This window comes from Neofelis nebulosa, chromosome 17 (assembly GCF_028018385.1).
Source record: "Neofelis nebulosa isolate mNeoNeb1 chromosome 17, mNeoNeb1.pri, whole genome shotgun sequence".
NCBI lineage: Eukaryota > Metazoa > Chordata > Mammalia > Carnivora > Felidae > Neofelis > Neofelis nebulosa.
Genome location: NC_080798.1, coordinates 5,308,001 through 5,322,328, shown reverse-complemented (window position 1 = coordinate 5,322,328; position 14,328 = coordinate 5,308,001). Strand labels below are relative to the sequence as shown.

Here is a 14,328-nt window from a genome sequence, read left to right as displayed (position 1 = left end):
GGCTTTGCACTGTCTGCTCTGTCAACACAGAGCCTAATGTGGGACTCAAACTCAAAAACCATGAGATCATGACCTGAGCTGAAAACAAGAGTCAGATGCTTAACCAACCAAGCCACCTAGGCGCCCCAGAATGGTTTCCTTTTTTTTAGGGTTAGGGTGGAAATTTAGAAAATGAGCCTGGGGATAAGGTTGTACATGAGCCTTAAGAAAACAGCTCTATACATTCAGTGTGTTACATAGTAAATGAGGTTTGTGCTCCTCCTTGGGTGGAGATTTTAGCATTATAATGAGGTAAAAGGGAGCTCCTGGGTGTCCCAGTCCCTTGAGCTTCTGACTTTTGATTTAGGCTCAAGTCATGATCTCATAGTCTTAAGATCAAGCCCCAAGTCAAGCTCCATGCTGAGCATGGAGCCTGATGGGATTTCTTCTCTCTGCCCCACCCGTACTTGTGCTCTCTCTCTCAGGAAATAAACTTAAAATATATATATAATGAGATAAAGGTAACTGTTCTCACTTCATGCTTACTCTAATGTTCATCTGCATAGATGTGAGTCGGGGGTTAAGGTCAAATTGAGACAATGGAAGCTCTTCCTCAAGGCAGTCATTACCTTTGTTGGTACATATACATATACATACATATACGTATACATATATGTATATACGTATATGTATACGTATATATGTATATGTATAAATGAGGTGAAGGTAACTGTACATATATGTATATATATGTATACATATATGTATACGTATATATGTATATGTATACATGAGGTGAAGGTAACTGTACTCACTGCTGTGGTTTACTCTATTATCCATGTGCTTAGGTGTGAGTCAGGGGTTAATCTCAAACTGAGCCAATCCAAACTCTTCCTCAGGGCAGTCATTACCTTTTGTTGGATGCTTTCTGTTTCCACCACATGACAGTATGCCCATGGGGTGTTTTGCCTGAAGTAAAAGGTAAGGTGGAAAGAAGAGGTTAAGTAAACTGAGGGACTAAGGTCAGTGAGCACCTGCAGGTAAGCACTGAAGGTGGTTTCCAGCTGGTGCCTTGAACTCCCCCTTGCATCTTAGGGATCCTGATGACCTCCTTCTGTGTCCGCTTGGTAACTGGTATTTATTGCAGGGACTGCTGACCTTCAGGGATGTGGCCGTAGAATTCTCTCAGGAGGAGTGGGGATGCCTGAACCACAGTCAGCAGGAACTATACTGGGATGTGATGTTAGAGACCTATGGACACCTCCTCTTCTTGGGTGAGGATAACTCCCTCCGGATTTCCCAAACCACACTCAGGTTTTGTTCCTTTCTTTGAAGACTGTCTCTTGGAAGCTTCCCCTTTGTATGACTGGGATTCAGATCCCTATATAAGGGAAAGAAGTAGGAGTTTTTAGATGTAAAAAAATACCTTCATGATGTTTTCTTTCAAGTTAGTTTTCCCTTCCTTAGACTAACCTCATCATTTCTTAGATTAATGGCAATTCTAAACATTGAGTGCCATAAAATGGTATTTCCATCTTCAATACCAATTTCTACTCGTTATGGTAGTGGTAATACTTGGAAGTGGAGATCAAGATGTAAACCTTGGAAACCATCCTGGGTGTTCTAAAGGGGCCATTGGGCAACAGCATTTGGGAAATCATTTTCCAGAATTGTACAATGTCCTCTCTTCTCCACTGAGTCCAGTTGAAAAGTAAAATCTCCAACAATACTCCTATTCCTTTTTTCTAACAAACAGGTTTTGTTGTGTCAAAGCCAGATCTGGTGATCTTTTTGGAACAAAAGAGGGAGCTCTGGGATATCAAGAGAGAGGAGACAGTAGCTACACACCCAGGTAGGTGGGAATGAATCCAATGACAGAGGTGAGGTGCCATTGTCCAGGAGGAACATAGACATGAAAATGTGGTTTGAGCAGCCCTCCTTGAGTGGAAATTAGTTTGAAAAAACCTAGTTTTATGTCTCTTCCTCTCACAGTGGACTTCTGCTTTCCAACACATCATGCTCTTACATTCTCTAAGGATTCTCCTTCAGTTCCACTGTAGGTCCTTCACGTCCACAGTGAGGTCCTCCATAATCTGACTCATTCTCCATTGTTTTGAGTGTTTGGGGAAATCTCTGCATTTCTGAGGAAGTCTATGTTAATTCATTTTTGAGTATTTGCCTTGTGTGAGACGTGTGTCAGGGTGGTGGTGGGCATATTGGTGGTTGGCACAGAAATCCCAGGAACACTGGGGCAGATACCACATGTTATCTGGTTTATGCTTTCCAAATTTATGGAGGCATTAATCTTAATCGTACAAAATTGAGACGCACTAGTTTCATCAGATAATAAAGCACCTCCCTAAAATGAGAACACGTAACCCTTTATTTCATTTCAAAAGTTCAGTTTTGAGGGCGCATGGTTGGATCAGTTGGTTAAGCATATGATTTCAGCTGAAGTCATGATCTCACAGTTAGTGAGTTTGAGGCCCGCACAGGCCTCTGTGATGACAGCACAGAGCAAGCTTGGAATTCCATCTCCCTCTCTCTCTTTGCCTCTCCTCTACTTGGTGTTTATCTCTCTCAAAATAAATAAAAATAACCGTAAAAAAAGTAAGAGTAGTTCATTTTTTGTTGTATTAACTAAACTAAGAGATTTGTTTTGTTCCTCAATGGTGAAATAATTTAAAGCACCTATTATTTTCCTAGAATTCCTACACAAATTAATGCCATAGGGGAGATAGAACATTTAGAATTTAAAACTCACAGCCTATAATAAAGTCTCAATTGTTAGATTATTTCTTAATAGTTTAGTCATTGTATAATTTTGCCTTGTATAATATGAAGTTCCTGTGACTTTGTCATATATGTTTTCACTTTCTTACTAGTTAATATATGAGATTACTTTATGATTTATTAGATCAAAATTAAAAAAAAATAACTTTATATTTGAGAAAGAGAGAAAGTGATCATGAGCGGTAGAGGGCAGAAAGAGGGAGAATCTGAAGCATCCTCCAGGCTCTGAGCTGTCAGCACAGTGCCTGACATGGGGCTTAAACCCACAATTCACATCATGACCTGAGCTGAAGTCTTATGCCCAACCGACTGAGCCACTCAGGTATCCCTAGATCAAAAGTTCTGATATGACATGGGTATGTACTTTATAAGAAATGAGGTAGATTATCAGTAAAATTCCTATATTTAGAGAAAAATGTTTTAATTATAAATGTAATTTTACATCAGGAAAACTGAATCATTAGTGTTTCTACTTCCCTCAGAATGTATCTGAATTTGATCTCAAAGATTTTTTTTTTTTTTGTAAAGTGCTTGTTGGCCTGTTTACAACATTGATAGTGTTTGTTTATTTAGAAATAAAAGGTTTTAGTCTATGGCCATACCACCCTGAACGCACCCGATCTCGTCTGATCACAGAAGAAATGAAAGGTTTTGAGGCACCTAGGTGGCTCAGGGGGTTGAGCATTTGACCCTTCATTTCACTTCAGGTCATGATCTCATGCTTTGTGAGTTCTATCCCTGTATCAAGCTCTGTCCTGACAGCATGGAGCCTGCTTGGGATTCTCTCCCTCTCTCTCTGCCCCTCCTACTTTCTCTCTTTGTCTCTGTCTCTGTCTCTCTCTCCCTTTCTCTCTTTCTCTCTTTCAATACACTTGAAAAAACTTAAAAGAAAGGAAAGATTTTTGTATGCTTGATTCTAAAGAATGGATTATGCCCTTAAATTCTGTGTCATTGGAGGGATATAGTAACATAATACACTATTTAATGTCTTTTAGCTGCTTAATTTGTACAAGTTTTCCTTAGAGGTTTCATGGTTGATTTTAATGAATATAGTTTACAATTTTACCATCCATGAAGACATGCCAATAATTGATAATGTTCCTTTTTTCATGGGTACACAGTTACAGTTTAATATTAGGGGTACATAGGATGTCAGGGTGCTCAGTTGGTCAAGAGTATGGCTATTGATTTTGTCTCTTGATTTCATGGTCTCACAGTTTGTGAGTTCAACCCCTCTGTTAAGTTCTGTGCTGAATATAATGTTTTGTTACACCTTTAAGATGTTTTAAGTAATCTCTAAAGAAACTGCAATGAAAATATGTACAAAATACATCCACCAATAAATAGATAATGAAATTAATTCTATTATTATGACAACTCATGTAGATGTGAGACAACATTCACTGACGACTAATCCAGGAAAGAAAAGCACAGGACGATTCACAAAGTATCATGGGTAATATTTCTACACATGAATGCTTAGATCATTTTAATGGCAAAGGGCACACAGCTGATTCATTTTTGAGTTACACTGACATTGTCTGAAAATGTAATGAGTCGAAAATTGTCACCCTGTAACAAAATACACAGGTAAAAACAAAACCACACTTCAAGCTGAAGTTGAAAAAGAATGCTGTGTAAAGTCCTATACAAAAGGAAACACATTATTATGGAATTGCAAAACCAAAGTAAGACAAAATATAACCCAAAAAATTCTACATAAGGTGAATTATTTAAAGGAAACCTAGTATAATTTTATTTTTTTGTTTTGAGAGAGGGAGCACAAGGAGGGGAGGAACAGAGAGAAGGAGAGAGAGAGAGACAGAGAGAGAGAGAGAGAGGGAATCCTAAGCATGCTGTGCGCTGTCACTGCAGAGCCCCATGCAGGACTCAAATTCCTGAAATGTGAGATCATGACCTGAGCCGAAATCAACTGTCCGACTCTTAACCAACTAATCCACCACCCATGAGCCCTTTTGTGGCTATAATTATAAATTGTTTGCTTTTTATAAATTTTTAATCTTTTTTTTATTTAGTTTTGAGAGGGAGAGACAGAGTGTGAGTATGGGAGGGGCAGAGAGAGAGGGAGACACAGAATCTGAAGCAGGCTCCAGGCTCTGAGCTGTCAGCACAGAGCCCAACACAGGGCTCCAACTCACGGATGATGAATTCATGGCCTGAGTTGAAATCAGACGCTGAACCTACTGAGCCACGTAGATACCTCTGTAGATATAATACTAAACTGTGACTGTGTACCCATGAAAAGGAACATTTTGAATTATTGGCATGTCTTCATGGACAGTAAAATTGTAAAGTATATTCATTAATATCAACCATGGAATGCTCTAAATGAAAACCGTTATGAATATAGCACTTAGAAGACATTATTACACACAATTTTTAAAAAAATCAAACAAGCAAAGACTTTCATTTCATTTAATTTATGGTTTTTATTCTTCCGTGTATTTTGAGCGACAGGGAGAGAATGGAGGAGGGGCAACGAGAGATGAGAGAATTCCAAGCAGGGCCCACACTGTCAGTGCAGAGCGGGATGTGGGGCTGGAACTCACAAAGGATGAAATGATGACCTCAGCTGAAACCAAGAGTCAGATGCTCAACCCTCTGAGTCACCCAAACACCCTAAAACCTTTCATTTCTAAATAAACAAACATCATCAAAGTTGTAAAATATGCCAACAATAAGTTTATAAAAAAAAAATATTTGGATTTAAATTCAGATACAATTCGAGTGAAGTAGAAAAACTAATGATTCTTTTTTCCTGAAGTGGAGTTCTCTGATTTCAGTTTTGTGTATAAGAAATATTAATTGTATTCATCTGACGGCAGAAAGTGGAATGATTTTACTTTTATTCATTACCTTTCAGCTGTATCTTCAAATGATACCCAGAGCCCCCTTCCAAAGATGTGCAGAGAAACTTCTTTCCAAAGAGTGTCAGTGGGTAGAGAAAAACATAGTGCCCTTGAGAATGGACACTTAATGATAGACTGGAACAGTTTTGGAGAGAGACAATGACATCAAAGATCTCATGGAGCACATATGCAAACAGAGACAACTGCCCACTATATGAATCTCACTGCCCCAAACAGTGAAGGATATAAAACATTTTGGAAACCCCCCCCTTTCTAAGTCCACTACTTCTGCAAGGCAGTGTGTTTCTATAATCAAAGGCTCAATTCAAATGGTCAGACATATTTGCAGAACAAAAATTTGGAAAATCTGGAAAGTGACCTAGTCCATGCTGAAAATTCTTATTTGTACTATTTTGACAATAGGATTGCATTAACCTTTCAGTCAAATATTCCCGAAACCAGAGACTGAAAAAGGAAGACAAAAATGGTAAGTGGTATACATTTGAGGGGTCCTTCCTTGAGCAGTCGACCTTAGAACAAAACCACAGCATTTTCAGTGAAAACAGAATTGCTCATTGTAGTGAATCTGGGAAAATATTTAACCAGGAATTCAAACGTTAATAAGTTTCTAAGGACTCATTTGCCAGAGAACCTATGTGACTGTACTAAATGTAGGGAAGTCTTTTATCAAAGCTCAAACCTTATTAGACAGAAGAGAATACATTTCGGAGAGAATCCTTCTGAATGTACTGAGTGTGGGGAAATTCTTAACCGGTCCTCCAATGTTGGTGATCATCCGAGGAGCCATGTGGGAAAAAAACCATACACATGCAATGAACATGGAAACATGTTTAGTCAGTCATCAACACTATAAACACAATAATCCTTGATGGACAGAAAGGTTACATTTGTAAGGAATGTGGCAAAGCCTTCAACTGGCACTCAACACTAATTCAACATCAGCAAACGCATAATGGAGAGAGACCTTACAAATGTGAAGAATGTGGTAAAACTTTGAAGTATCACTCATCATTCAATGGACATGGGAAAATCCATACAGGAGAGAATCCTTACATACATAAAATATGTGGGATGGCCCTTACCCAACACTCACCTCTTACTGAACATCACAGAATTCATACTGGAGAGAAACCTTACAAATGTAAGGAATGTGGCAAGGCCTTTACCCAGCACTCAAACCTTACTTGATATCACAGAATCCATACTGGAGAGAAACCTTACCAATGTAAACAATGTGACAAGGCCTTTAGCCAACAATCACACCTGATTAAACATCACAGAATTCATACTGGATTGAAACGTTACAAATGTAAAGAAGGTGACCGGGTCTTTAATGGACCCTTGACATCTTACCTGACATCACAAAATTTCTACTTTACAGAACCTTAACAATGTAAAGAATGTAGTAAGGTCTTTAATCACTCTTCAACCTTTACTCATTATCACAGAATTCATACTGAAGGGGTGCAGTTTGTCAGCCAAAAATATGTCTTGTTATTTAATTTTTAAAAAAAAATATTTATTTATGAGAGAGAGACAGCACCAGTGGGTGAGGGGCAGAGAGAGAGAGAGGGAGACACGGAATATGAAGCAGTCTCCATGCTCTGGGCTATCAGCACAGAGCCTGATGTGGGGCTTGAACCCATGAACCCTGAGATCATGACTTAAGCCAAAGGCGGCAGATACTTAACCGACTGAGCCACCCAGGTGCCCCCAACATTGTTATTTTGAGGAAAAAACAGACCAAAAAAAGCTAGAAACCCAGTATAAGTTTCTTATGTAAGACACATTTTCAAGCATGAGGAAAAACTCCATTTAAGGGTGTTTCTTTCTGTGTAAAGGAAAGAGGGGGAATGTGCAAATCTCCAGAAACTGATCAGTGGAGAAGGCATGGATGTAAATCTGGACAACAACCACAGCCACGGTTACTGTGCTTCGCTTGGTCACTTCCCCAAATGCTCCCCCATAGGATCTATCACGTGTGGAGTTCTAAGAAGGATCATTACCGCTGCCATCCCCCTCAGATTCCCTCAACTTGTTGGGTGGAAACAACAGTGTTGTTTTAATTAAGTGCTCCAGGTGATTCTAAGTGACGCCAGGGTTAAGCAGGAAGACTTCCCATTAATTTGTGAGAGTTGAGTGCAGGCGTTGGCTCAAGGAGTGGTAACAGGCAGGGTCTCCTCTACTTGAGTCTGGGAGCTTCAGGTCCCTGCAGCACACTATTCCTATACTTTAGTTGAATTTGTGAACTTCTGTGGAAGGGAGCCCCCTGAAAGTAGAGAAGGAAAACTCAGGCATTGTTCTCCAAGTAGGGACTTACAGTTTCTGAAAAGCTCAGGACACAAAGGACTAGGAAGTTGGGCGTTTTCTGCATTTCAAAGTCCTGTCTGCAGGTGAGCACTTTACACGTGAGGAGAGTCAGCTGGTGGCTTTGAAGGCATTTTCTCCTGATGCAGCTGTGATTTCTCCACAAATACCTTCTGAGAATGGAATCTAGGAGTTAAGGTGAAAGAAGAAATGGCCAGTTCTCAGGTAATGAAACAGGGTGCTGTCGAAAAAACCCCCAGACGCTGAATAGAAGTGAGGCAAGATTTTATTCACGGCCCGGCCAAACCTGATCTCCTGATCTTAAGGAGAAAAATGCAGAGAATGGCCCCCAACAAAGGTAGCAGTGAGCTTATATGGATTTTAGCAAGTCAGAATACATTGTTTGGTTAACCAATTACAATTTACAACATTTCATGGTAGCCAATTATATTGTGACACACAGACATTAGTTTTGGTGGGAAACTATCAATTTAAAGGTCTTTGTCCTAAGAGGGTTTAAAATGACCAATCATAGTTAGACACCTGAGATACCGTGGGGCAGTGAGTAGGTGACTTTTTATATGTTGGTCTTGCCTAGGCCAGATCTTGGTAGAAGGTGTGGGGGAGCATTTTGCACCTTAAGTTATCTATTTAGCAAGCAGGCGAGGTCACGGAAGCGAGATAGGGTGGTTGGTAATTTCTGATAACCCTAATAGGGAACTACATAAGCCTTTTATCTCGATTATTCGTGAAAGGTGAGTTTAAGCCGAACTTATATACAATAAGCTTTCTGATATCTTATAAGTTGACCTATTACAGTAAGGCTGGTGTCCCAGGTAAAAGTCCCTGTCATTTTTTTCTCCTGAAATTCCATGCATTTAGAAATTGCAAAGGTTGATTCCTTCTGATGTTTCTGTCTCATATTTTCACCTAATTTTAAAAAGTCTTCTTATAAATGATATGCAATACTCAATGATACTTAGAGCACTTCTCTAAAGGCCCAGAGTTTTCTCTCTCTTGTCTCCCACCTGTTTGCCAATAGGCCGTCAACATTTGTCACTTTGACTTAAAGTCTTGCACTTATTAGAAACATTGCCTTTGTCACAGATCCACATGGGAAGTTGTGGAATCAAGCATTCCTATTGCTGATGGGGTCTGTTCCTGGGATTTCAGTCAAGGAAATAAGTTCTTTTTTTTTTTTTAGCTTGTTTTATTTTTTATTTTTTAAATTCACATCCAAATTAGCATACTAATATTAGTAGTGCAATAATGATTTCAGGAGTAGATTCCTTAGTGTCCCTTTCCCATTTAGCCCATCCCCCCTCCCACACCCCCTCCAGGAACCCTCTGTTTGTTCTTCATATTTATGAGTCTTTTATGTTTTTTCTCCCTCCCTGTTTTTACATTATTTTTGCCCCCCTTCCCTTGGGTTCATCTGTGTCTTAAAGTCGTCATATGAGTGAAGTCTTTGATATTTGTCTTTCTCTGACTGACTAATCTCACTTTGCACAATACCCTCCAGTTCCATCCACGTAGTTGCAAATGGCAAGGTTTCATTCTTTTTGATTGCCTAGTAATACCCATTGTGTATATATACCACATCTTCTTTATCCGTTCATCCATCGAGGGACGTTTGGGCTCTTTCTATACTTTGGCTATTGTTGACAGTGCTGCTATAAACATGGGGTGCATGTGTCCCTTTGAAACAACACACCTGTATCGCTTGGATAAATGCCTAGTAGTGCAATTGCTGGGTCATAGGGTAGTTCTATTTTTAATTTTTTGAGGAACTGCCATACTGTTTTCCAGAGTGGCTGCACCAGTTTGCATTCCCACCAGCGATGCAAAACAGATCCTCTTTCTCTGCATCCTCGTCAACATCTGTTGTTGTTAACGATGTTATACCAGCCATTCTGACAGATATAAGGTACTAAGTCATGGTCGTTTTGATTTGTATTTCCCTGATGATGAGTGATTTTGAGCATTTTTTTTCATGTGTCGGTTGGCATCTAGATGTCTTCTTTGGAGAAGTGTCTATTCATGTCTTTTGCCCATTTCATCCCTGGATTATTTGTTTTTTGGGTGTTGAGTTTGTAAGTTCTTTATAGATTTTGGATACTAACCCTTCATCTGATATGTCGTTTGTAAATATCTTCTCCACTTCTTGTTTTGATGAGGTCCCAGTAGTTCATTTTTGCATTTGTTTCCCTTGTCTCTGGAGACGTGTTGAGTAAGAAGTTGCTGTGGCCAAGATCAAAGAGGTTTTTGCCTGCTTTCTCCTCAAGGATTTTGATGGCTACGGAAATAAGTTCTTAATTAGGTACTGTCTGTATGCTTTATTAGCTCTGTGTTGACAAGATTAAGAAAATACACAAATACAATGGGTATGAGAGCCAGATTAACTCAGAAAGTTCTCAAAAAAAAAAGGTGGGAGTGGGGGATGCAGTATCCTGCTCTTTCAAATTTTAAAATGATTGTCTGTTTAAAATACATTCTCAATGGGCACCTGGGTGGCTCAGTTGGTTAAGCTTCCAACTGCAGCTCAGGTCATGGTCTCATGGTTTGTGAGTTCGAGCCTTGCATTGGGCTGTGTGCTGACAGCTCAGATCTTGGAGCCTGCTTCAGATTCTATGTCTCCCTCCTTCTCTGCCCCTCCCTCGTTTGTTCTCTGTCTCTGTCTCTGTCTCTGTCTCTCTCTCTCTCTCTCAAAAATAAACATTAAAATAAAAAAAACTAAAATATATTAGATATTACAGGACATGGAAACTATATGTGTTTGAAGGGTGTATAAATCCACTGTATTCTCATAATTTGATGTATCTTCTGATTTGATGTTTGGCGGCCATAAGAACACACCAGTGATAATGTGTCCTTCGGTGTGTCTTAGGCACTGATATCAATTCATTTTCTTGCAGCTGTTGTTACCTTCTTTTACTTGGCTTGATGCTGTCTGCTAGATTCCTCCACTATAAAATTCATATTATCCCTCTTGTCATTCCTAAGGATCTTAGGTGGATTACTAATGTGACAAACTATCATGTTTACACAGAACTTCTCAGTTTCTTTTGCTTGTAGTTTCCGTTGAGAACAAGGGCCAAAGATATTTAGAGAAAAGTAAATTTTCTTCAATTGCATCCCAGTGAAAAATATTTGAGACAGCCAGAGTATGACATTCCTCAAGGAATTCACAACTGCCCTAATGTTAATATTTGCTACAAGTAAAAAGCAACTTTAGCTTGATAACAGCCAGACCTTCAGGATCCTGTATCTTGTTTAACATATGAAAATCCGTTCACTAACTTTATCTCTGCCAGCCCCCCTCCCCAATGTTAAAGTATATAATGGATGATTCTCATGTGGACAATTCTGGTCTTCTGTTCACAAGTCCTGTCCCCATGCTTTGATAAATACATCTTTTTTGCACCATAAATGTCTCAAGAATGCTTTCTTGACACTTTGCTCCCAGCCTACATCACATCAGTTTCTATTGGACAATGAAGCCTCTCACCTTGGAGTAGTAGAGATATTGACTTCTGGGAGTGGAGGTTCTAAATTAGATCTCCATTCTGTAGGTTTGTATTTTCCTCCACACTCAGGTCAGAGAGAGAAAAACCTTTCTGTTTACTTTTTTGTATTTTCAGGAAAAGAAACATGTTTGAATGTCTTAAAACCCTGAAATATAATAGAGTCATAGATAGAAACTATACCACCTGGGGTCGTCACAGAAAGGAAACTTGATTTTTAATCATTAAGGAGATCAGAGGGGATAACTTCCAAACCAGAATTGCACAGAGAAAGGGGGTGATGGTTTCCTTTTCTTGGGGTTAGGGTGGATATTTAGAAAGAGGTGTTCTGTCATTTATGAAGAGTTGGGTACAAGGTTGCAAAAGCACCTTAAGACAACAGTTACTTAAATACTTTGCATCTTATGTAAATGAGGTTTGTTCTCCTCCTTGGGTGGAGAGTTTAGTATTATAATGTGGTGTGTGTAACTGTCTGTCATTCCCTGGCTTATACCTTGGTCTATTCCCATAGGTTTGAGTCAAGGGTTAAGCTGAAACCAATGGGCCCAAGCTTTTCCTCAGGGCAGTCACTACATTTTTTAATGTAGTTTCCATTTCTCCCACAGGAGGCTATGCCCATGGGGTCTTTTGCCTGAAGTAAAAGATAAGATGGGAAGAAGACGATAACTAAAATGTGGGACAAATGTCATTGGGCATAAGAGATTAGTATGAAGATCACATCTTGAGGTCTAGCTGGTGACATTACCTCCCTCTTTCATCTTAGGTACCAATATGAACTCTACTGCTGGCCACTTGGTAACTGTGGTGTTTTTTTTTAACGTTTATTTATTTTTGAGACAGAGAGAGACAGAGCATGAATGGGGGAGGGGCAGAGAGAGAGGGAGACACAGAATCAGAAGCAGGCTTCAGGCTCTGAGCCATCAGCCCAGAGCCCGACGCGGGGCTCGAACTCACGGACCACGAGATCGTGACCTGAGCTGAAGTCGGACGCTTAACTGACTGCGCCCCCCAGGCGCCCCGGTAACTGTGTTTTTTATTGCAGGGACTGCTGACATTCAGGGATGTGGCCACAGAATTCTCTCAGGAGGAGTGGAGATTCCTAAACCACAGTCAGCGGGAACTGTACAGGGATGTGATGTTAGAGAACTAAGGACACCTCCTCTTCTTGGGTGAGTGTAACTCCTTCCAGACGTCCCAAACCACACTAAGGGTTTTGTTCTTTCCTTTGAAGACTGTCTCTTGGAAGCTTTCCTCATTGCATGACTGGGATTCACATCCATGCACTGTGGGGAATAAGTAGGGGTTTGTTAGATGTAGACGAATACCTTCATGATGTTTCCTTTTCTGCTTTAGCTTTGCCTTCCTTAAGGTAACATCTTATTTCTGTAGATTAATGGCCATTCTAAATATTGAATGGCATAAAATGTTATTTCCCCTGTCTTAAATTCCAATTTCTACTCATTATTGTGATGATACTTTGGAAGTAGAGATCAAGATCTAAACATCAGAAATCCCTCCTGCGTGTTCTAAAGGGTCTATTGGGCATCATCATTTGGGAAATAATTTTATAGAATTCTACAGTGTCATCTTTTCCCTACGAAGCACAATAGTATATCAGAAGTTGGAGTTTCCAACCACACACATGTTCCTTTTTTCTAATAAACAAGTCTTGTTGTGTCAAAGCCAGCCCTGGTCATCTTTTTGCAGTAAAAGAAGGAGCCTCGGGATGTAAAGGGAAAGGAGACAGAGGCCACAGACCCAGGTACGTGGGCATGAATGAAGTAGATGACAGAGGTGAGGTCCAACTATTAAAGGGGAAGATAGACCTTAAAATGTGATTCAAGTAGTCTCTTTGAAATGGAAGTTAGTTTGAGAAGCCTCATTTTCTTTTTCTCCTTCTCACAGAGGGACATCTGTCCTTCAGCTTCTCCTTCAGCTCCAATGATGGTCCATCACATCTACAGTTAGGGCCAGGTGACTCCCCTTGGAGTGTGTCAGCCTCCATAATCTGAGAGCTTTTCCATGTTTTGAGGGCCTCAGAAGGAATCTCCATATTTCTGAGGAACTCTATGTTAAGCCCTTTCTAAGTTCTGTTTTGTGTCCTTGGAAACTATGTCAAAGTAGTGGTGGGCATATTGAGATTTGGTGCAGAAATGCCAGGAACACTGGAGACAGATATCGTGTTTTCTGGTTTATGCTTTCCAATGTTATGGAGGCTTTAATCTTAATCGCACAAAATTACGACTCAGTAATTTCATCAGATAACAAAGCACCTCCCTGAAATGAGAAAATCTAACCTATTACCTCACTTCAAAAGTTCATTTATCTTGTATTAACTAAAAGTAGAAATTCCTCCTCTATGTATTCCATTCCTCCATGTTGAAATAATTTAATGTGTCTGTTTGTATCATAGAATTCCTATATAAATTAATGCCATGGGGAGGTAGAACATTTAAAACTTAGAACTTGCTGCCTATAATAAAGTTGACATTTTTTTCTTTATTATTTCCTTTAGTTTTTGTAAAGTTTTTTTTACCTTTACTTATTTTGAGAAGGAGAGAAAGAGAGAGGCAGACAGAACTAGAGAGAGAGAATCATAAGCAGACTCTGCAGTTTCAGTGAGGAGCCCATTGTGGGGCTCATACTCAAAAACCTGGAGATCCTAACTTGAGCCAAAGTCAGATGCTTAATAGACCTAGCCACTTAGGCACACTCCCTTAATTTTTAATTAAATTCTAATTTGTTAACATACACTGCAATGTTGTTTTCGGGAGTAGAATTCAGTGATTCAGCACTTAACATACAACTCCACTGCTTATTACAACAAGTGCCCT

General features: G+C 39.6%; 1 pseudogene; it reads left to right on the top strand.

Annotated features, from left to right (window-relative positions):
* Positions 1–1,538: 1,538 nt before the first annotated feature.
* LOC131500127 (zinc finger protein 879-like) overlaps positions 1,539–14,328 on the top strand; it is a 49,288-nt pseudogene continuing 36,498 nt past the window's right edge.